General features: G+C 33.4%; 1 pseudogene; it reads right to left on the bottom strand.

Moving 5' to 3' along the window:
* Window positions 1-13,061: 13,061 nt before the first annotated feature.
* On the bottom strand, window positions 13,062-16,164 carry LOC123209938 (annotated as a pseudogene).
* Between the last annotated feature and the right edge of the window lie 7,156 nt (window positions 16,165-23,320).

The following is a 23,320-nucleotide window of genomic DNA, read 5'->3' as shown; positions in this document are numbered from 1 at the left end:
CAGTTACAAAAATGGTTGATAAATAAGTAAGAGACTACTGCAAAGCATTCAAATAATGTTTTTTGTGTTGGCTTATCAAGATTTTAACAAGAGATAATAAAAGATCCCATAGTCAAAGCCAAAAAAGAAGATCCAAAGATCTTCTCCCAAAGAGTTAATATATTCTACCTTTCATTTCTTTCCCCTCAATGAAATAAGGGGAGGATTTTATTGTAAAGACAAAAATTTAATGAGTAATGATATTATTACGTTATATTAAATATGATATCATGATGATAGGATTGTCATAGTGATGATGATTACACCTTAATTTTCATTTTTGGTGGAAGTTGACACAAATTCTCTCTATAAGATACAAGTGGTTTAGCTTGGAAAATCAAACTTTCTCAATACTCGGGGTGACCTTGCTCTACCCATCGTGTAGGTATCCCAATTCACTTTCATATGCTTTGGGTTATAGGGCTCCTAGGCAATACGCTTAACCACTGTTTGCTTTGTCGTATTGTCTCACTAGTGTTACTAAATTCATTTGCTGAGGTGGTCTTTGAGGGGTGTGTTTATCCACACAAGAATTACAACCCTTTTGCTTTTTAAATATGGGTAGGTATTCAAAAAATTTCTACCACATCCACAAGGATGGGCGACTCATACTGAGTATACAGGAATGATGAAGACTAAAACACTTAGATTTTACATGTTAAAAGTACAATTGTCAAGCTGTGAAGGTAACACCTTCGGACACGTTAAGACAATGGTCCAAAGCTATCTACCATTTCCCTTGCTAACTAGGTTCTTACTACAAGCCATTTTTTAGAATGTTCTTCTCATTTCTCTCGCTTTAATTTATCAAGAAACCTTAGCAACTTAGCTCATACTATTAAATCCACAGCTTAGAGACCCACAAATCTAGCATCGTCAATATGTCGACTCTTAGTGACACTCGTTTTGGAAATTCTAATGAAGTTTTTATGTCTTTGACGGACTAGAGTCGTCATCTTAAATTTGTTTAATGTAGAAACAATCCTTTTTTGCAAAGCCAAGAAAAGGTGATGGAAGGCTTCTCTTGAAAGTAACTTTTCTCCCTCCTCCTCTTCACATAACTGATTAATGGTTTTCTATTTTCTTGCCATATGAACAAAATCAGTAGATGCATGCCCTTAACATTCGAAGCTTAGGAGACAGGTACATCGCAGAGGGCCTAGCACATCCAGTGGTGTAGTTAAGGCATTCATATCAATTACTTGAACTTCTCCTTTAGTGTTGGAGCAGATCAGAGAGATGCCAGTTCCTATTGTTGACAGAGGAAAAGTGATGGCCACACAACTTGCTAAATGATTGAGGTTTCACTTTAAGTAGCACGGAAACAAAAAAAGGGAAATGTATTTGCCGAAAAATATAAGAAATGAAAATATGAAAAAACATAAAATATTAAAAATATAGGAATTTTTTATAAATATCAATTTTTTTATAAAAAAATATAGTAACCTGTATTTAAAAAAAAAAAATACAACAATTGCATACTTTTTCCACTTCTTCAAAGAAGTATTTACAAACCTACATTAATATAAATAAAATCTAAACCAATTGACATTACAAAATATATTCAACTTTTAAATTGGAAAAGAAATATAAATATAAACCAATTAATTGCTTCAAATTAAATAAATAAAATTATAAACTAATGAAGTAGTAAAAAAACCACTTCAAGCCCTTCTAATTTCAAGCAACATTACCAGAAAAAAAAAAAAAAATTATTAAGCTATTAAGACTTTCCAACTTTCAGAGTCAAATAAGTAAAGCAAATTAAAAACCAAGTTTTGTAACAACTACTTAAAACTAAGGTTTACACTTGACCTCAAAGAAACTTTTATCTAGAAACTGAACGATTGGATGAAGAGAATAAATACAAAACAAACATGCATGTCAAGAGAAAAAAAATTAAAACACACATTTGTAAAAGAGAGAAAAGATAAACATTTTACCTACTCTTTTGCCTCCTATATGAATGTAGGATGATGAGATAAGTCTCTCATTTGCAAAACCATCAAAGAAAGTCCACCACCAAACCTTTCCAAGCCTTGGCCAAATATGGAAGAGAGAAGGGAAAGAGTTTGTGACTTTAGTGAGAGAGTTTTCCTTTTAAAAATGGACTAACTCTTTTTTTTCTTTTAATGAACTAACTTCATTCTTTTATAATGGTGACTGGTTGTAGTTTTTTAAAATTCTACTTTTGGCCCATCAAAATGTTGATATGAAGATTTGTCATGTGTATATATATATATCTATTAGTCACATTAATTTCATCTCACTAACACCTTAACAAGATATTATCTTTGTACTCCTATAACATTTTATATGATTCTTATTATCCTTCGGAAGGTGCTAGCCAACCTCGGATAATTAATTCTCCCTCTTATAAGCTTGGTTTATTAGTACGACATTTTAGGTTCACTATGACATAGTCGTGAGTTTCTTTTCAGATGATCTGAAAGTGTATCTGAAAACTCAATGACTATGATAAACATCTAGTAATGTGTCATAACTCCTAAACCACAATGAATAAATATTCTACCAAACCTAATATCTCCGATCATATGTTTTGTGTAGGTAATATCCTTCCATTTTCAATCCAAATTGATTTCAGACTCATGGATTGTTAAAATCCTAATTTCGATTCTTCATAAATCGTTGATTTAAATATTTGGAACATGTCATTACGAAAATCCTTTGTATGACTTACATTATACTTTGACTAGAGATTTTGATTTCTAATATTTGTTGATGTTCGCTTCGAAACTCATATGTAAGTCGAATTAGTAGATATTTAGAACTCAATACTTTATGAGTCAACAAATCTCATTTTGAGCATCATTTGTTTCCATATACAAATAATATATGACCAATATGGTTTCTCGTATGGAATATGGTTTACCTTGTATTCATACACCTTATAAACTACACATGTTCATATAAGATTCGACCATGATGTCTCAGATCGAAAGATTACTTCGTACACTAGTATGATCATACGATAAGTCATTGACTACAATTTAATGACCATACAACTTATCGTTATTGATCAAGTTTGAAAACCAGTTCGAAAACTGTTGATTCATACTAATACCCTAATAACATGACTATCATCATTACTCGTACTAATATCATCTCATGACATTTAACGAAGGTATTCCATATGTCTACTATGTGATATAAATACTTAAGTTATATCATGTTCGTAAAGAATAATTTGATGATTTAGTTTGTATTAAATAAGTCATTTGGACAGTTTAGATACATACTTTATATTATTGTAAATAAAAGAAATAGTTTATGCATATGAACAAAAAAACAACTTATTTATTAATAAATTATTTAGAAGATTGTATACAAGATGAAATGCCTTGAAATTGATAACACGAATGGTTTCTAAAGTATACACTAACAAAACTCCTATTTGAACTAAAGTCATTCATTGTTGTGTCACATACCCATATTCTCAAGATGATGATCTAGCTGCTTCAGTGTCATTGCCTTAGTCATTGCGGTCAATAATGTTATTTGCTGATGGTGTTTTCTGATTTATAATCTCTCTAGTTCTAACAAATTCTCTTAAAAATGTGATATTTTATAAAGATCTTTTTGATTCTAGTCATAAATTGTCTAAATATGTCCCCTTTGAGGTAGAGTATTTTGACTTGCGTGAGAACAATGTTGAAAGGTCAAGTGATAAACCTGGTTTGGGCTCAAATCAAATTCATACTTCAAAGTATGAAGATAAGGGTTTGAACCAATAATCATTACAAAGTTGGGGTCATTCTAATTTAGATGTTGATAAAACTGAATTATCTAAATATCAACTGGCTAGAGATAGAGCTATAAGGTCTATTAAGTTACCTTCTAGTTATGCACAGGCTGATTTAATTGCATATGCATTTCATATAGGGGATGCAATTGAATTAAATAAACCTTTGAATTATAAACAAGCCTGTAAAAGTAAGAACAAAGTTGAATGGATTAATGCCATGCAAAACGAAATGAACTCTTTGCAAAAGAATGAAACCTGGACTTTAATGAAGAGGCCTGTTAATTAAAAAGTTATAGGATGTAAGTGGGTTTATAAAATTAAGCCTGCTTTTCTTGGAGGTGAACTAGCCAGGTTTAAGACAAGAGTTATGGCTAAAGGGTTTTCCTAAGTAGAAGCAATAGACTATCATGAAGTATATTCACCAGTTGTAAAACATGTTTATATTAGATTAATGCTCTCTATTGTAGTTTTATTTGATCTTGAACTAGAGCAGCTTGATGTGACTACTACATTTCTCTATGGAAATTTGGAAGAAACAATATATATGGAGTAGCATAAGGGGTTTATTAAGCCAGGTAAGGAAGATATGGTATGTTTACTGAAAAAATCTCTCTATAGATTAAAGCAATCTCCTAGACAATGGTATAAGAGATTTGATGATTATATGTTATCTCTTGGCTTCATAAGATGCAGTTTTGATCACTGTGTGTACTTTCTGAAATATGATACTAGAAATTATGTGTATCGATTAATCTATGTGGATAACATGTTTATTATTTCAAAAGAAAAGAATAAGTTAAGTAACTTGAAAAAACTACTAAAAATTGAGTTTGAAATGAAAGACTTAGGGCCTACCAAAAGAATTCTAGGAATGAACATAAAAAAAGATAGAGATAATGTAATTTGTCTTTATCATAATCTGGTACATAAAGAAAGTCCTAGATTTATCTGGTATGCTGAATACTAAGCCTGTTAATACACCTATGGGTGCACATTTCAAGTTAAAGTCTGTCTCACATGATATATCTAATGCTGAATTTGAATATATGCAAAAATATTCCTTATACTAATATTGTAGGCAACTTGATATACGCAATGATAGGATCCAGGCCTGATATTGTCTATGCAATTGGTTTGGTAAGCAGATTTATGGGAAAACCGACAAAGGATTATTGGAATGCTACAAAATGGTTAGATATTTAAAAGGGTCATGTAATCTTGGTTTAAATTTTTGTACTAATGGTTCTAACAATTTCTTGTGAAAGGTTATTGTGATTCAAATTATACAGTAGATCTAGAGAAGAGAGATCACTAATAAGGTACATTTTCACATTTGGAGGTAATGTACTAAGCTGAAAAAGTTGTTTACAGCATATTGTGGCACTTTCTACAATATAAGCAGAATATGTGGCATTTACTAAGGCTATGAAGGAAGCATTATGGCTCAAGGGAATAACACAAGAACTTGGGTTATGTGCTAATGTTCCAATGGTATTCTGTGACTCTCAGAGTGCAATACACTTGTCAAAAAATAGTGTTTTCCATGAGAGGACAAAACACATAGATGTAAGGCTTTATTTCATCAAGGATATACTGAGTAAAGGTCAAATGGTCTTGGAGAAGATTGCAACTGGAGATAATCCAGTTGATGTCCTCACTAAACCTATATCTGTTAACAAATTTGAGCAAGCCTTGAATTAGTTAAATGTCAGTTGTGTCTAGATGCATAGGATGTAGAAGTGTTTCTTGCTAATTCAATTCATTGGTTAGTTTTCAACAAGATGGAGTTTGTTATTCACTTGTGTTGTTTATTTGTTTTTTTTCTTTTGTTAATATTTAATAATCGACAAATCTTAGACAAATATTATAACATGATGGCAATCTCCAAGTATAGTAGTCTATGGTATGCAAACATAGAAACTTATTTGGTATATGATAAGTTGTTTTCTAACCCTATAGGCAAAACCAAACAACCTATCTGTATTGATGTAAATGCGACATCTTAAAGGATCAATAGGTTTTTTATTTGGTTGTAATGTGGCTATGGTATGAGTTATGAAATGAAGGGATATAAGGATATTTTCACAAAGTCATAAGCACAAGAATGAAGAAAAGTCAAAACATTCGAATGTATTAACTTGACCACTTGAAAAAGTCTTCTCGTAATAGAGTTTGTATTATTCCATTTAGTAAGGCAAGGCTCATATCTTTCTTTTCTCTCTCTTTTTTTTTAAATTATTTGAAGCAATTGTTTGCCTACCCTTTCTTTCTCCCCTACACTTATTTTTTTATACATTCAAGGTTGTAACTTTTATAGGGGAGCTCCATTGATTTTTGCATTTTTCTTCTTTGGATAGAATAGATGAATTTTGCGTCTATCACTTGTCATCAATCATGTACTTATGTAAGGGTAAGGCTTTTCTTAACGACTAGGTTAGGTATATGCGGGTTATGTAAGAAAATTTGCATAAGCCATAATATAATATAATCAAGGCTCAAAGGGTTGGCGATTGACAATGTATACGCCCAGGGCAGTGAAGGGCATATATTAATCAGCTTTTTAGGCTAAAAAATGGTGTTTATATCACATCCTTCTTGATGTTCATACTAGGATTTCATCTCAAAAGACTACCTAGCAAGTTTTATGGTGGTTTAGGTTCGAATCGGTTTACTCAACATATATAAGCCTTCTCTAAGTAAACATTCACTTCCTTAGTTAATCAGTCATTTTGAGGTCTTCTCTGATTGGAAATCGTAGATCTTGCTTCTAGCCTTGCCATGTTTTGATGCCTTTGGGTCTAGGCCTTGTAAGATTAAAGATTTTGCAAATACAGATTTTGTTTGGTCACATTATATCCTTGGCATCAAGTTAGGAATGGGTTCGTAAGTTTCATGCAAGTTTTTTCAATTTATGTAGACAGGCTATGAAATATATATGTTTGGTGCTTAGTCATGTATTCTTTAGGTCTATAGTGGCATGTATGCATGTGCTTCAATTTCTTAACATATAATATGAAAAGTAGAAAAAATCATAACTACATGAAAAAAAATTTAAAAAAACTAAATTTAGGTCATTTAAAGGTTGAAATTTAATATTATCTTTCCCTCACACTTGAACATTACAATATCCTTATTGTATGGAAAAATAATAATAAATAAGGTATAGAGTATTCCTTGTGTATGTAATGCCAATATGCGCCTTGGTGATTATTGTCTTATGCGGTTGTTTTTGCTTGATCATATTATAAAGGCATATTTAAAACACATTAGAGAAAATATATGAATACTTATTGTTCATTTAAGTGCACAAAAAAGAAGGTACGAGTATAAAAAACAAAACAACCATAAAGGCAACAAAACAAAACCAAACTAATCATAAAACAAAATGCTAAACCCTAGAGCCACCTTGTGGATTAAGCAAAACAAAGCATATTTGACCTTATGCCAAATCCTAAAAGTCATCATCATTCTCTTGTTTCTTCCTTCTCACGAATTTCTATTGGATGGATTCACACATGCTACTTATTTTGATCATTTTTGCCTATATTAAGTAAAGCTCTGCATTCAAAACTTTGATCTGGCATTGTATCTTAAGGAGCTTTTTCTCAAGCATGTGCATTGGCATTGGTGGGGGAATAGTTTAAGAGGGTTATTTTATTTATGGATCGGGGTTAGTTATATCTTCTTCTTCTACTATACCATGTTGTTCTTTGATCTCAGGGAGCTTTTTCTCAAGTAAAGCTCTACATTCAAAACTTCGATCTAGCATTTCTGCCTATGTTAAGGTGTTTTAGGGCTTTGAAATTGAGGTATATGGTGGGTTCAAGGTGCATTTTTGCATTTTCAAGTAACGTTGTTCTTAAATAGGGTTGAGAAATTTGACATAGCTAGTTTTGAGAGGGGAGGTAAGGTTGACCATTGATGAACTCGAGATGGTAGAGGTTGAAATGGTGAAACAAATGACTTTTCAATATTAGAGGATGAAGGTCATTTTGAAATGGTAGGTTTCTTGGTCATGGTTAAGTGTTTGAATTGCTGTTAAAATGACGTTATGAAAAATGAACGATGAAAGAATTGTTTATATAGGCTCAAATTAGCGTAGTTTGGAGGGAAAGTAAGAACCTTAGAGAGTAATATTAGGCACCAAGTTTGGGAGAAAGTGAAGTGATGCACCTTGCAAAAAAGGTATGATAGGCATCACAATAATTCCAAATTGATGTGTGTCTGTTAGCATCATAGATGAACTTATCCTTTCCTTAATTACCTGTGGTGATTTTTTTAATCTCAATTATCTACCTATCCCTAATTTAGCAGTTGTTAGAGAGTCGCCCATAAAATTGAGTGTTGAACTGTTCATAGTAAATACACAATATTTACTTAGATTTAGTGATAACAACACCCGAATTATGTAATACATATCAAAACAAGCAACATATATGTGTGGAAGTTATAAAGAAATAGAGTGGGGTGAAGTAATTTCCCTGTCTATGTGATATGATTACTTGTATTTGAAGCTAGTTTGTTTGAATTGTTTAATTAGATTAAGGGTCATTCCTCCTTGTTTAGACATGAATAAAAAAAATAAAACCAAAAATGAAAGTGAAGATATACTAATATAGACGATAATAAATGAAAAATCTTGGATTGCCTCATAGTAATGCTTGTTTATGGTCTTTAACTTAATGCTCATCTTTTGTAGCTTAGGTTGGGGATGGGTCAGATAACGGGCATGATAATCCTACTATATTAGGTTTGTCCAACATGTACGATTTAAAAGATTGTTGATTTATTTTGAAAGTGTCTGTATTTTCACTCCAAACTTCTACTGTACCATGTGGATATACTTAGGCAACTCTGAATGGACCTAACCAGTATGAATTCAATTTTCCTAGAAAAAAAACATAACCTAGAGTTGAAGAAAAGTATTGAATCTCCTTACTTGAATTCCTTTTTAATGATATGCTTGTCATGTGTCATTTCTTTGTTCTTTCCTTCTATATGTGAGCATTCTCATATGCGTCCAAATGAAATTCTTCAAGCTCGTTTAATTGTAAGAGTCTTTTTTCTCCAACCAAATTTGCATCAAAGTTTATGTATCTTGTGACCCAATATGCTTCGTGTTCCAACTAAATGGGTAAGTGGCATTATATCCCGTATACTAACAATGGAATTATGTTTTGATTGGTGTTTTATATGTGGTGCAATATGCCCAAAGTGCATCATCTAATCATATACTCCAATCCTTTCATGAAGCATTTATGGTCTTTTCCAATATAGATTTAATTTTTTGATAAGATAACTAAACTTGCCTACTAGTTTGTGGATGGTAAAGGGTTATGATTTTATGAGTCATAATGTATTTTTTAAGGACCTTCTCTATTAAGTAGTTATAGAAATACTAGCGTCCATCACTTATTAGTGTTCTTGGTGTACCAAAACGAGTAAAATTGTGTTTTTTAAAGAATTTGACTACGACATTGAAATCATTTGTTGGCGTTGTTATGACTTTCACCTATTTGGATACGTAGTCCATTGCCACTAGAATGTAATAATTTCCATATGACATTAGGAATGGTCCCATGAAATCTATCCCCTATACATTGAATAATTCAATTTCCAAAATTGTGTTAAAGGGCATTTTGTCTCTCCGTGATATATTCCATATCCTTTGGCAGTGATTGCATTTCTTCACAAAGTTCCATGTATCTTGAAACATTGTGGGCTAATAAAATCTGCATTGTAATGCCTTTGCTATGCTTTTGAATATACTAAATTATTCACCTATTTCTAAGGAATGACAATGAATCAGTATGCTATATATCTCATTTTCAAGCATGCATCATTGTATAAGTTCATCATAGCATTGTTTATACAATAAAGGTTCTTCCTAAAAGTAGTTTTTGGAATCGTATAAGAACTTTTTTCATTGATGAAGGTTAAGGTCTAGCGGTAAAATTCATGAGGGGATATAAGGCATGGATATACCTAATCTTAAGTGCAAAATAACTGGGAGCAAGGTTATGCAAGGAATTTTATAAGGACAATTGGGGAGATCAGGCTGACAGTTGACATTATAATTGAGTGCTAGAAAGTTTAAGCTTTGTAGGAAACCATTTTCATTTACTATTTTCTTTTTTTTTTTCTCTTGGTTGCATAAAAACTTGAACTTGGAAATGAATCGAGATAAGTAACATGGGTACAATTTCCCGAAGCTTTAAACTTTAGTTTACTTGAGGACAAGCAAGGTTTAAGTATAAGGGACATTGACTTTGCTTTTGTACTTTTCATAATGCAAGGTTACTCCAAGCACAAGGAACTTCCTCGTGACTCCTTTTTGCCAAGGATGCACGAGTGTACGCATTTTGTGTGAATGAGTATGTGTTAAGCCTAACTTGAAAAGTCTTGACCTTGACTTTGACTTTGCATGATGATGATGAACATGAAGCTTTTCCTGTGAGTCTTCATATTTTATCATGCACGGTCGTGCATTAGTCTTTGACTTTTTCCTACATTGACTCTATTTTGGATTGAATGAGGAGGCATGCACAATAACTTCTTCCTCATGAATAGCCTAAAAATAAGAGTGCATGAGGATGTGAATAATTCCAATCATCCTTGTGCATGGGTTGAAATTGCACTATCAATAATAAGCATGCATCAAGTATGCACAATCTTTCATAGTGTATGTTCCTACATAAGTTTGAATGCTTTAAGAAATTCAAAAAATTATACTAAAAAATTATAAACCACAATTAGGAAAAAAATATTAAAATCCTTTAAATACCTAAGTATTGAGTTCAAAGAAAATCTAAAAGAGTGTGGGACAATGTCTCAGTTTACACCTCTTAGTAGACTTAAACACAATAGTGTACTGAATAAAGTAATAGGATTTTAATAGATATGATAAGGTTGATGATGAGTTTTATGAACCTACTCACGTCTTTTTGGGAATATGCTTTAGAAACTGTAGTCTATACACTAAATCAAGTCTTGTCTAAGTATGTGGACAAAACTCTTTGTAAGGTATAGATTGGGTGAAAACCCATTCTGAGTTACTTGAAGGCTTTACAATAGTGAGATTTATGTTATGATATTAACTTTGAACAAGTTGAGTTGTAGATCAGAAAAGTGTTTTTTTGTGTGATATCCTAAGAAAACGAAAGGATACTATTTTTACCACCTAGAAGAGTAAAATGTCTTCAATAATCGATCTAATGTGTTCTTCACAAATGAGCTGATTCTTAGAAGAACTAATCGGAGGAAGATAGAATTCAATGAAATGAGAATTAAAGGTTAACGTGCATGATTGTATATTATTCTAGACTCTTCAATCATGTTAATTGTTAGGATTTCTTGGAAAGAGACAAATCTTGCTTGATTATGATGGTAACTTCTATAGAAAATTATTGATTAAGGATAATGATGTTATTAAGGTATAGACTGTGTTTGTTGAATGCGATTGATGATATTATGTTTTGTATAAACTAAGATTAATTTTTGAGGAATTGGAGCAATTATGCATGTTTAAAGAGTTATGAGAGGTTGTTTCTATCCTTTGGTGAATGTGATTGACACGTTTGAAATTGGATGTTTTTGTTAGAAAGTGCATAAATTTAGTTTGATGCCACAACAACAAAATTTGAATGTCACAACATCAAGTGGACAAAAGGTTGATGTTGCGACATGAAGTCAACAGAAGGTTGATGCTGCAACGTAGAAAAATACTACTATGGCATCAATCAAGCAACTTTGGAGCAAGCATTTAATGTTGATTCAAGAGTAATTGATTTTTATAAAGCATCTCTAGGTCTAGACATGCTTCTTTATGGGGTGGTGTGATTAGATCGATGAAAAAACCTAAAAATGTAGTTTTTTACTCACTCTCATCTATAGTTCAAATTTCTTCATGTTTTTATTTTTAAATGATTGATATACTAAGTTTTACTTTTTTTTATTTATTTTCACTAGGTTGATAGTGAAATTAAGATTTCATTACCAATACACTAATAAGGAAGTTGGTTCCTTCAAATCCTGTGTTTGTTTGTTCACTTCTTGGTGTTGACATAAACACACAAAATAGATGTAGTTGGTTCGGTGTCATAGACCATCACTAATCTCTAGAAAATAAGTTTTTGATTCCTAATAGCTTTTTATTATTTTTTTTGTTGATCGACTTAAGTCTTGTTTTATTGTTGTTATGAATCCCTTTGGCTTGATAATGTATCTACTGAATTCAGTGTTTAGAATATTAGTTTGTAATAGAAGAATTGAAGAGATGTTGCATTGTTTACTTTTTGATGTGCTTTTGCTTTATGAATTTGAAGCTTGCAATTTTCTCTCGGATTTGGCTATTATCTTTGTTTTCCTTTATTTATTTATTTTGTTTGGTGTAACATATATTATGTATGTGGTCCATTGTTACATATTTCAATTGCCCTTCCAAGAGCAAAATGAGTTGCTACAAGAAAAGTTGTCAATTGCAAATATAGCGAGGCAAAATGCCAATAAGCACCTTGAGGAACATCTCTCCATATGTCTTGTGTCCAAAAAGGGGCTGAAGTCGAGTTGTGATCATTCACGTCAATCTGAATTTGAGCTATGCAAATTACCAACTAGCCCTGCTTAAGTTGAACTCGAACTTAAACTATACAAATTATCTACAAGTCAAACTCAACCTACTCCTTCCATACTCCAAACCAAACTCGAACATATCCTTATTTAAAATCAACTCAAATCAAATCCATCCATATACACATTACAAATAATTTGAGATCTGAATTGAAAAAGAGTCGTGGATCACCGTTTAGCAATAGATTTTAACTTGGAGGGCGCCCCTTGCTTCCACGTGTTTCCAGATATAAAGTAAACAAGCAAGCAAGCAAATGGAAATGACTTTTTTCTTCAGATTTTCCACGGAGTCAGTGTAAAGATCGTCAACCGAGTAACGATTCTTATACGGCAACATTTTTTCTTCCAAAAAGCAATTCAAATGTCGTCCATCTAAAATATGTACTCTTGGAAGGTTTATAACCTCAAAATACCAAATTTTTAATCCATGATTCTTTACAAACAGCAACAGCCTTTGCTGTTAAGACGTTCTAAAGATGGGCAGCTGTGCTGCATTTTGGCAATTTACTACCATCTAAAAGACACAGCTACGCAATTCTGGATTGAGCTGAGTTTTGCTTTCATCGAGCAACAAAACACAACCCGTCTTAAATTAATAGAAGATGAGCACAGAAGATTCATACGCCAGTGGAAGAAAGAATGATTCATTCATATGCTAAACGTTTTTCTCAAAGTAGTATCCCAAAACAGAAGAAAAGGTAGTGTCATTCATAAGCTCCCTTACATTTACAAAATTCCAGTAATAACTTCTCATGAAACCACATAGAAGGACGAAATGAATCAAAAGACAATCTCTTTTGAGTATGTTAACTGATCTAGGTTTGCAAATGCCTCCATCATACAATAATTGTCAAGATTTTGATTAAAAGAATCTCTTGTCAGAATCCATCTCTTCCCATCAGAAAACCACAGTATTACAGAAAACTTTCCACAATATATATCAATTTTGTTTCACAGACAGTCTCTCTGTCAAAAGATGGAAAGCAAATAAAGGAACAGTGAATGAACTTTCAGTTATTAGAACTGATATATCAGGAAATCAAGCACACAAGCAAGGCAGAGCTACAGTTTCTTTTCCTAGAATTATTAAGAACAAGACTTGAACCAAAACATGTACACCATCAATGAACTAACAAATATGATGCTATATCCACTCCATCCCACAGAGTACAGAGGGATTAGTCGACATTGTCTACCAAACAGAAAGATTTTTGAATACTATTAAACATGTCAGAAATTTTATATAAAAGAGTATACATGTTATTTTAGTTTAAAATCATGAATCAAGGATATTTTTCCACATGCACAAAGTGTCACACCTAAGGACTTAGCTGCATATTGCATTTGCTGCTATAGTTAACCTCTAAGTTTGTTAGCCTTCAAGATGATTAACTGGGAGATATACTTACTTATCAGTTCATAGGTAACTATCATTGTCGTTCCATAGAGTGACATATTCAAGAACCGAGGCCCGAAACCTCTATAGAAACCCCACCATCCATCTTCCCTGAGGAGGTTCTTAGTTGTCTTGACTACTGATGGTCTTCCAACACTAAAGTCATCCATTACCTTCAGCAGAGAGAGAGAGATAGTCAGAAGATAATTAAATTAGAGTTCCTCTGAATATAACATGTCTCAAGATCCAAATCATAAAGATTATTCATCATAAAACAAATCAAAAAAAGGTTTCTTTTCCTTTGGCATATTGGCACAAAGAAATAAATAACAACTCATCACATCACCTGAAGTCGTGTCTTAACGGTGTCAATAGGGGTGGTGATTACAGAGGAACAAGCCCCAGCCACCATTCCTGACGTAGCCTGAACTGTCACCATCTCCACATGAGATGGTTTCTTCTCCGCTTCATCCCTATACCCCAAGCTCCTAAAATAGGAAAAGCAAAATAATTTATTCAAGGCATTCAGTTCAACATTTGAACGGTAACAGGATATAATAGACATTTAGGAAAATTGGAGACACCTCCAAATTATGTGTTGGGCAGCACCATATGCACCCCACCAAAGTGCAGACGCTGGAGATTGGATCAACGCCGTCAAACCAAAGCCTCTATAAATACCACGCAACCCTTCAGTTTTTATTACCTTGCGTATAACATCAAATGGCCCATTGTAGAACGTAGTCCCAGGAAGCCCTTGCACCATTAGTCTCTGACAAATCTAAGAAAGCATCCAATTACAAAAAGGTATATATAAAGGGATGTAGACATCCTAACTCTGCTCTTGGTAGGGAAAATGGACCACACATGGCCTGCAAGATATTATCAGTGCTCTGGCATAGTACTAAACAGGTTTCCTTAAAGCAACTCCAGGATAATCAATCTCAAGCACCCAAAAAAGTTCAAACGATATTTGCTACACTGGCCCAGATCCAGACATTTGATTTTTGTTTTCTCTTCAGGATTGTTGTTCCCATCAATGTAGCAAAATAAATGAAAACAAATAAAGATAAGAAAGAACCAGTTCACTTACCACATCCAAAGGCACAAAGTACACACAAGAAACTAAATTTGACACCATGCCAGCCACTCCATTTGCAATTCCAAACCGGGTTGCTTCAGGCATCTCTACACCTTCATTATATTTCATCATCATATCCTTTGATACTTCAAGCAATGTCAAACACAGGACCCTACCAGGCATTGACCCAATGGCAGATGTGCCGAAACCTCTAAAAATACCAGGGATTCCATCATTCTTCAATATATTACTAAATACTGATATCCCCCCCATTTGAGAGTAACCAGAACCAGCTACCCTGCATTCTAGTTTTCACAACTGCAGTCGGATGTAATAAGGCTGACTGAGCCGTAAAGAGGATTGCCCCAGTAGTATGAAATCTTGACTTGTCTAGCCTATTTTGAAAGATCATGCAAAAGTTTAGTTACACACTTATATGTGTCATCACATAATTGGATGTTCTTTTATCTTTAATTCAAAATTACTCAATCTTGTGATTATATATATAAATATGTATACATTTATGTATCCAAAATAGGTACATATAATTTTATAGTTTCTGCAAATGCTAGTGTTACTTCAAGTATTCCTATACACAGGGGCGGACCCAGGCCTTTGTGAGGGAAGGCCCAGGCCAACCCTCTGATTTAGAAAATATGAATGTCGGTGTTTAAATCCATTTCAAAATTTAAAAAAAAGGTATAAAGGTCCACTCTCAAATTGGGCCTAAAATAAAAGTAAAACACTTTTCAATAATGTTTTTCCAAATTTGTAGACATATCTATAAAATCTAATTTTTGATAGATTCCCAACTCAAATTACTTAAAAAAAAAAATTAAATAAACTTATTTGGACATAAAACAATAACTTTTTAAGTTAATAGAAAATGTTAAGAAAAAAAATACTTTCGTCCTCTAAACGTGAATACAATAGGCCAAAGAAAATTTCTTCTCTTGCTTCCTTCCTCGACCAAGACAAGATCTCATCTTCAAGTTCAACTCCACCAGAGAAAAGTTCTTCCATTCTTCGGCTTTTCCAGCCACTTTATTGACGACTAAATTTTCCACGATTGCAATAATCACAATGGGTGGCGACTTCTGGCGCCTATTGATGACTATCAAAGGTGTCGATTGGTATCTCTAATTATTCCCACAACAAAGACCATCATTTTCATAAATATTGTATCTAATATATATTCAAATTGTTCTGTCTACATACATTGTTAGGTTTTTTTTCCTCATTTGGGATTTCGAATTGATTTTGCATAATTGATTGAATTCATGGAATACAAAAAGGATGGCACATGGATCGAAGAATGCAAAAAGGATAGCACATGCATGCAGTTGAAAATTCTACAACGATGAAACAGCCGCCACAATTTATAGAGAGGTGAGAACAGACAAAACTTAAAAACATTCTTTAGATTACTGAAGCAGCATGTGCCGTCCATATTATAATCAAAGCTACAGTTTCATAAAATTCTATGATGTTATAGATATCTAAATTCTTCAATTGAAAATGACATATCTATGAATAATTAGTATAAATATCACCTGATGAAGAAAAGGTTACGGTAACAAGACTTTGTAAAATTTGACTCGATTGGTTTACCCAATTCATCAATTTTAATCTAGTCTTAAATCAAATTAATTTTTGATGACCACCAGATTAGGCTATAAATTATTGTCCGATTGAATTGATTCAATATGATTTTTAAAAGGGTATGATTTTCAATAAAGATGAATTTGATGATTCATAAAAATTAACGTGTTTGATGATTTTTTTTTTTTTCTGATTCTGTCAAAGTTTTATTAATGTTATAAATTCATAAACTGGACGGACGTGAGCTGAACTCAGTGTGCACTCGAATTCACTTGTATTCGACACCGACGAGTCCATCTGTGGTGAGTTTACAGTCATTTGACGTTGAAATCTTTTACACGCGTTGACCATTTTTTCGCTTGAAACATAAGCTCCGATCTACTGTTCCGACGCACATGGAACTACACTACTGTTGCCAATTGACTCAATAAATGTCGGTGGTTAGTTCTGTTGAAGACCCATCTCCATTAGTTACGCCACGAGCCATCGGTGATGTCATAGAATAGTTCACACATTCCGAAGGCTTTGTTTCTAGATTCAACAGTCTTCTAATCAGGTTATCGACCTCGGTTTCTCTGGATCTTCACTTTTCTTGATTCCAAAAATCTTCTTTTATTCTCTGATTCGTGATTCACCGTGTCCATTGAAAGCTCCAAACCAGGTAAGCGCAGTGACCGTGAAAATCGACCAAAGTGTAATTGTTGTCACAAATGGGGTCACATCAGAAACAAGTGTCATAAGCTCCATGGTCGTCCTCTTCAAACTGCGAATACTGTTCAGACTTATGATTTTCCTATTGACTCCTCTAGAGTGCAGTCTCCACCATCTTTGACACTCACAGGTACTGATCTTGAAGATTATCTTTGATATCAGAACGTAAAACAATCTTCATCTTTTATTGCTTCGATTGCTCATCTGGGTAATTCAACTATATGTCTCACTCACTCTTTTTCTTTCGAGTCATGAATCCTTGATTCTGGTGTCTCTAATCACATCTCTTGTAACCCCCGTCTACTTTCTCACTTTACTAAGACTACTTCCTTACCTATTGTAACATTAGCTAATGGATCTATCGTTACTGCTAAAGCAGTAGGTTGTGCTCATCCTCTTCCACTCTTGCCTTTGGAGTCTGTCTTTTACCTCCCTGACTGTCCATTTAATCTTATTTCTGTTAGCAAACTTACCCGTTCCCTAAATTGTACAATTACATTTACTAATAACTCTGTTCTTATACAGGCCCATAGTACGGGTCGGATGATTGGCATAGGACATGAGTCATAGGGCCTTTACCGACTAAATCCACCTAATTCTATAGCATATGCCATCACTGAGTCTTCAATGCTTCTTCACAATCGTTTGGGTTACCCTAGTTTATCAAAACTACAGTAGATAGTCCCTGGTTTGTCACATTTATCATCCTTTAATTGTGAGTCTTGTCAACTTGGAAAACATACTCATATATCCTTTCCAAGACGTGTTAATAATCGGGCTACATTACCTTTTAAATTAGTTCATTTCGATGTATGAGGTCCTAGTAGAGTCGTGTCTACTTTAGGTTTTCAATATTTTGTTACATTTATTGATGATCATTCGCGTTGTACTTGGTTATTTTTAATGAAGAATAGATCTGAATTATTTTCTATTTTTCAATCCTTTTGTGCTTAAGTTGAAACATAATTCTCTACTACTATTTGTACACTTCGTAGTGATAATGCTAATGAATATTTTTTTGCTCCCTTTACTAAATTTCTGGCATCTAAGGGCATTCTACACCAATCCTCTTGTGCTCATACTCTTCAGCAAAATAGAATTGTCAAATGTAAAAATAGGCATCTTATTGAAACTGCCCATACTTTACTCTTACACAGTCATGCACCTTTTCGTTTTTGGGCTGATGCTGTTCTTACTGCTTGTTTCTTGATTAATAGAATGCCTTCTTCAGTCTTGCAGGATTAGGTACCTCACTCTATTTTATATCTTGATTAGTCATTGTTTCCTCTTCAACCTCGTGTCTTTAGGTGTATATGTTTTGTTCACGACTTATCTCCTAATCGAGATAAATTGTCTGCTCGTTCCATTAAATGTGTTTTTCTTGGATACTCGTGCCTTCAGAAAGGTTATCGATGTTATTCTCCAACTACACGTCGCTACTACTTTTCTGCAGATGTTACATTTTTTGAGTCTTCTCTTTATTTTTCGTCTTCTTCTCAACTAGACAAGTCTCCTATTATAGAAGTTCTTCCTGTGTCCTATATTGTTCCCCTAATAAATTCACACTTTTTAACTAATTAATCTTCGACTAGTACAGATCTTACACCCACTAGTAATTCTACAGGTGACGGCCTTGCTTCTCTTTCAGGTGAGACAATCTCTTAAGACCCGGTGCACTCGCTTCCTACTCCAAAATCTTCTGTTTCTCCGGTCTTACCTCCTGATGATCAATTTCCTATCGCTATTCGCAAAGGTATGCGCTCAACTCGTAATCCTCATCCCATCTATAATTTTCTAAGTTATCATTGTTTATCTTCACCATACTATGCCTTTGAGTCCACTTTATCCTCTATATCTACCCCTGCTACTGTTCATGAGACATTATCTGATCCCGGATGGCAACAAGCAATGGTGGATGAGATGTCTGATCTACATGCTAATAATACTTGGGAACTAGTTCTTTTGCCTCCTGGTCACTCAACGGTTGGATGTTGGTGGATCTATACTATTAAAGTTGGTCCTGATGGTCAGGTTGACAGGTTGAAAGCGCGGTTGGTTGCTAAAGGATACACTCAGACATATGGTCTTGATTATTATGAGACTTTCTCTCCGGTTACTAAAATGTCCTCTGTTCGCCTATTTTTCTCTATGGCTGTCATTCGCCATTGGCCTTTGCATCAGTTAGATATCAAGAATGCCTTTCTTCATGGTGAACTGCAAGAAGAAATTTGTATGGAGCAACCTCCTGGTTTTGTTGCTCAGGGGGAGTCTGGATTGGTTTGTAAACTCCGTCGTTCTTTATATGGTTTAAAACAATCTCCTCGTGCTTGGTTTGGTCAGTTTAGTACTGTTATTCAAGAATTTGGCATGCTACGAAGTGAATCTGATCATTCAGTATTCTATAGACATACTCCACACGACAAATGTATCTATCTAGTGGTCTATGTTGATGATATTGTTATTACAGAAAGTGATCAGGAGGGTATTGAACAATTAAAGAAGCATTTGTTTAGTAATTTTCAAACCAAAGATTTAGGTCCACTCAGATACTTTCTTGGTATAGAAGTCGTCCAGTCTAAATCTGGAATTGTCATCTCTCAAAGGAAGTACGCATTGGATATTCTGCAGGAAACAGGGATGTTGGATTGCAAACCTATAGACTCTCCTATGGATCCTAATACTAAGCTCTTACCTAGACAGAGGGAGCCACTTGCAGATCCTGGGAGATATCGAAGACTCGTTGGAAAACTTAATTATCTCACCATCACACGACCATATATTCTTTTGTTGTTAGTGTGGTAAGTCAATTCCTTCAGTCTCCATGTGACAGTCATTGGGATGCAATTATTCGAATCTTGAGATACATTAAGAGGACACCTGAAAAAGGATTGTTATATGAGAATAAAGGACATACTCAGATCATTGGGTACTTAGATGCTGATTGGGCAGGTTCTCCATCTGACAGACGATCTACTTCTAGGTATTGTGATTTAGTTGGAGGAAATCTAGTATCATGGAAAAGTAAAAAGCAAGATATTGTCGCCAGATCTAGCGTAGAAGCAGAATATCGTGCTATGGCCTTAGTCACTTGTGAGCTTATCTGGTTGAAGTAGTTGATCCAAGAATTAAAGTTTACAGAAATATCACAAATGTCATTATTTTGTGATAATCAGACTGCTCTTCACATTTCCTCAAATCTTGTGTTTCATGAAAGAACAAAACATATAGAAATCGATTGTCATTTTGTGAGAGAAAAGATTATGTCTGGTTGTATCTCTGCAAGTCATGTCAGTTCAAATGATCAGCTAGTGGATATACTTATTAAATCTCTTCGAGGGCCTCGAATTAATTTCATTTGTAACAAGCTTGGTGCATATAATTTATATGCTCTAGCTTGAGGGGGAGTGTTGAATTATTCCATTTGATTATGTTATATTAGGAAGGTTATCAGAGCATATATTGTTGATTTGATTCTATTATATTAGGAAGGTTATCAGTACATATTAGGATATAATATATTTTTAGGGATTTGATTTGATTTATAGGGATTTGATTTGATTCATTTCCTATTATATCTTCTCTGTAAACTGTATATATTGTAATGTTCTGTACTCTGAAATAATAAGAAAAACAATATTCTCAATTCATAGCTATGTGTTTTTTTATGTAACATAAGTTTGAATGCTTTAAGAAATTCAAAAAATTATACTAAAAAATTAAAAACCACAATTAGGAAAAAAAAATTAAAATCCTTTAAATGCCTAAGTATTGAGTTCAAAGAAAATCTGAAAGGGTGTGGGACAATGTCTCTATTTACACCTCTTAGTACACTTAAACATAATAGCGTACTGAATAAAGTAATAGGATTTTAATAGATATGATAAGGTTGATGATGAGTTTTACGAACCTACTCACGTCTTTTTGGGAATATGCTTTAGAAAGTGTAGCCTATACACTAAATCAAGTCTTGTCTAAGTATGTGGGCAAAACTCTCTGTAAGGTATAGATTTGGTGAAAACCCATTCTGAGTTACTTGAAGGCTTTACAACAATGAGATTTATGTTATGATATTGACTTTGAACAAGTTGAGTTGTAGATCAGAAAAGTGTTTTTTTGTGTGATATCCCAAGAAAACGAAAGGATACTATTTTTACCACCTAGAAGAGTAAAATGTCTTCAATAATCGATCTAATGTGTTCTTCACAAATGAGCTGATTCTTAGAAGAACTAATAGGAGGAAGATAGAATTCAATGAAATGAGAATTAAAGGTTAACGTGCATGATTGTATATTATTCTAGACTCTTCAATCATGTTAATTGTTAGGATTTCTTGGAAAGAGACAAATCTTGCTTGATTATGATGGTAACTTCTATAGAAAATTATTGATTAAGGATAGTGATGTTATTAAGGTATAGACTGTGTTTGTTGAATGCGATTGATGATATTATGTTTTGTATAAACTAAGATTAATTTTTGAGGAATTGGAGCAATTATGCATGTTTAAAGAGTTATGAGAGGTTGTTTCTATCCTTTGGTGAATGTGATTGACACGTTTGAAATTGGATGTTTTTGTTAGAAAGTGCATAAATTTAGTTTGATGCCACAACAACAAAATTTGAATGTCACAACATCAAGTGGACAAAAGGTTGATGTTGCGACATGAAGTCAACAGAAGGTTGATGCTGCAACGTAGAAAAATACTACTATGGCATCAATCAAGCAACTTTGGAGCAAGCATTTAATGTTGATTCAAGAGTAATTGATTTTTATAAAGCATCTCTAGGTCTAGACATGCTTCTTTATGGGGTGGTGTGATTAGATCGATGAAAAAACCTAAAAATGTAGTTTTTTACTCACTCTCATCTATAGTTCAAATTTCTTCATGTTTTTATTTTTAAATGATTGATATACTAAGTTTTACTTTTTTTTATTTATTTTCACTAGGTTGATAGTGAAATTAAGATTTCATTACCAATACACTAATAAGGAAGTTGGTTCCTTCAAATCCTGTGTTTGTTTGTTCACTTCTTGGTGTTGACATAAACACACAAAATAGATGTAGTTGGTTCGGTGTCATAGACCATCACTAATCTCTAGAAAATAAGTTTTTGATTCCTAATAGCTTTTTATTATTTTTTTTGTTGATCGACTTAAGTCTTGTTTTATTGTTGTTATGAATCCCTTTGGCTTGATAATGTATCTACTGAATTCAGTGTTTAGAATATTAGTTTGTAATAGAAGAATTGAAGAGATGTTGCATTGTTTACTTTTTGATGTGCTTTTGCTTTATGAATTTGAAGCTTGCAATTTTCTCTCGGATTTGGCTATTATCTTTGTTTTCCTTTATTTATTTATTTTGTTTGGTGTAACATATATTATGTATGTGGTCCATTGTTACATATTTCAATTGCCCTTCCAAGAGCAAAATGAGTTGCTACAAGAAAAGTTGTCAATTGCAAATATAGCGAGGCAAAATGCCAATAAGCACCTTGAGGAACATCTCTCCATATGTCTTGTGTCCAAAAAGGGGCTGAAGTCGAGTTGTGATCATTCACGTCAATCTGAATTTGAGCTATGCAAATTACCAACTAGCCCTGCTTAAGTTGAACTCGAACTTAAACTATACAAATTATCTACAAGTCAAACTCAACCTACTCCTTCCATACTCCAAACCAAACTCGAACATATCCTTATTTAAAATCAACTCAAATCAAATCCATCCATATACACATTACAAATAATTTGAGATCTGAATTGAAAAAGAGTCGTGGATCACCGTTTAGCAATAGATTTTAACTTGGAGGGCGCCCCTTGCTTCCACGTGTTTCCAGATATAAAGTAAACAAGCAAGCAAGCAAATGGAAATGACTTTTTTCTTCAGATTTTCCACGGAGTCAGTGTAAAGATCGTCAACCGAGTAACGATTCTTATACGGCAACATTTTTTCTTCCAAAAAGCAATTCAAATGTCGTCCATCTAAAATATGTACTCTTGGAAGGTTTATAACCTCAAAATACCAAATTTTTAATCCATGATTCTTTACAAACAGCAACAGCCTTTGCTGTTAAGACGTTCTAAAGATGGGCAGCTGTGCTG

This window comes from Mangifera indica, chromosome 3, assembly GCF_011075055.1.
Source record: "Mangifera indica cultivar Alphonso chromosome 3, CATAS_Mindica_2.1, whole genome shotgun sequence".
NCBI classification, from domain to species: domain Eukaryota; kingdom Viridiplantae; phylum Streptophyta; class Magnoliopsida; order Sapindales; family Anacardiaceae; genus Mangifera; species Mangifera indica.
Note: the sequence above shows the minus strand (reverse complement) of the source record. Positions and strands in the feature narration are given on the sequence as shown.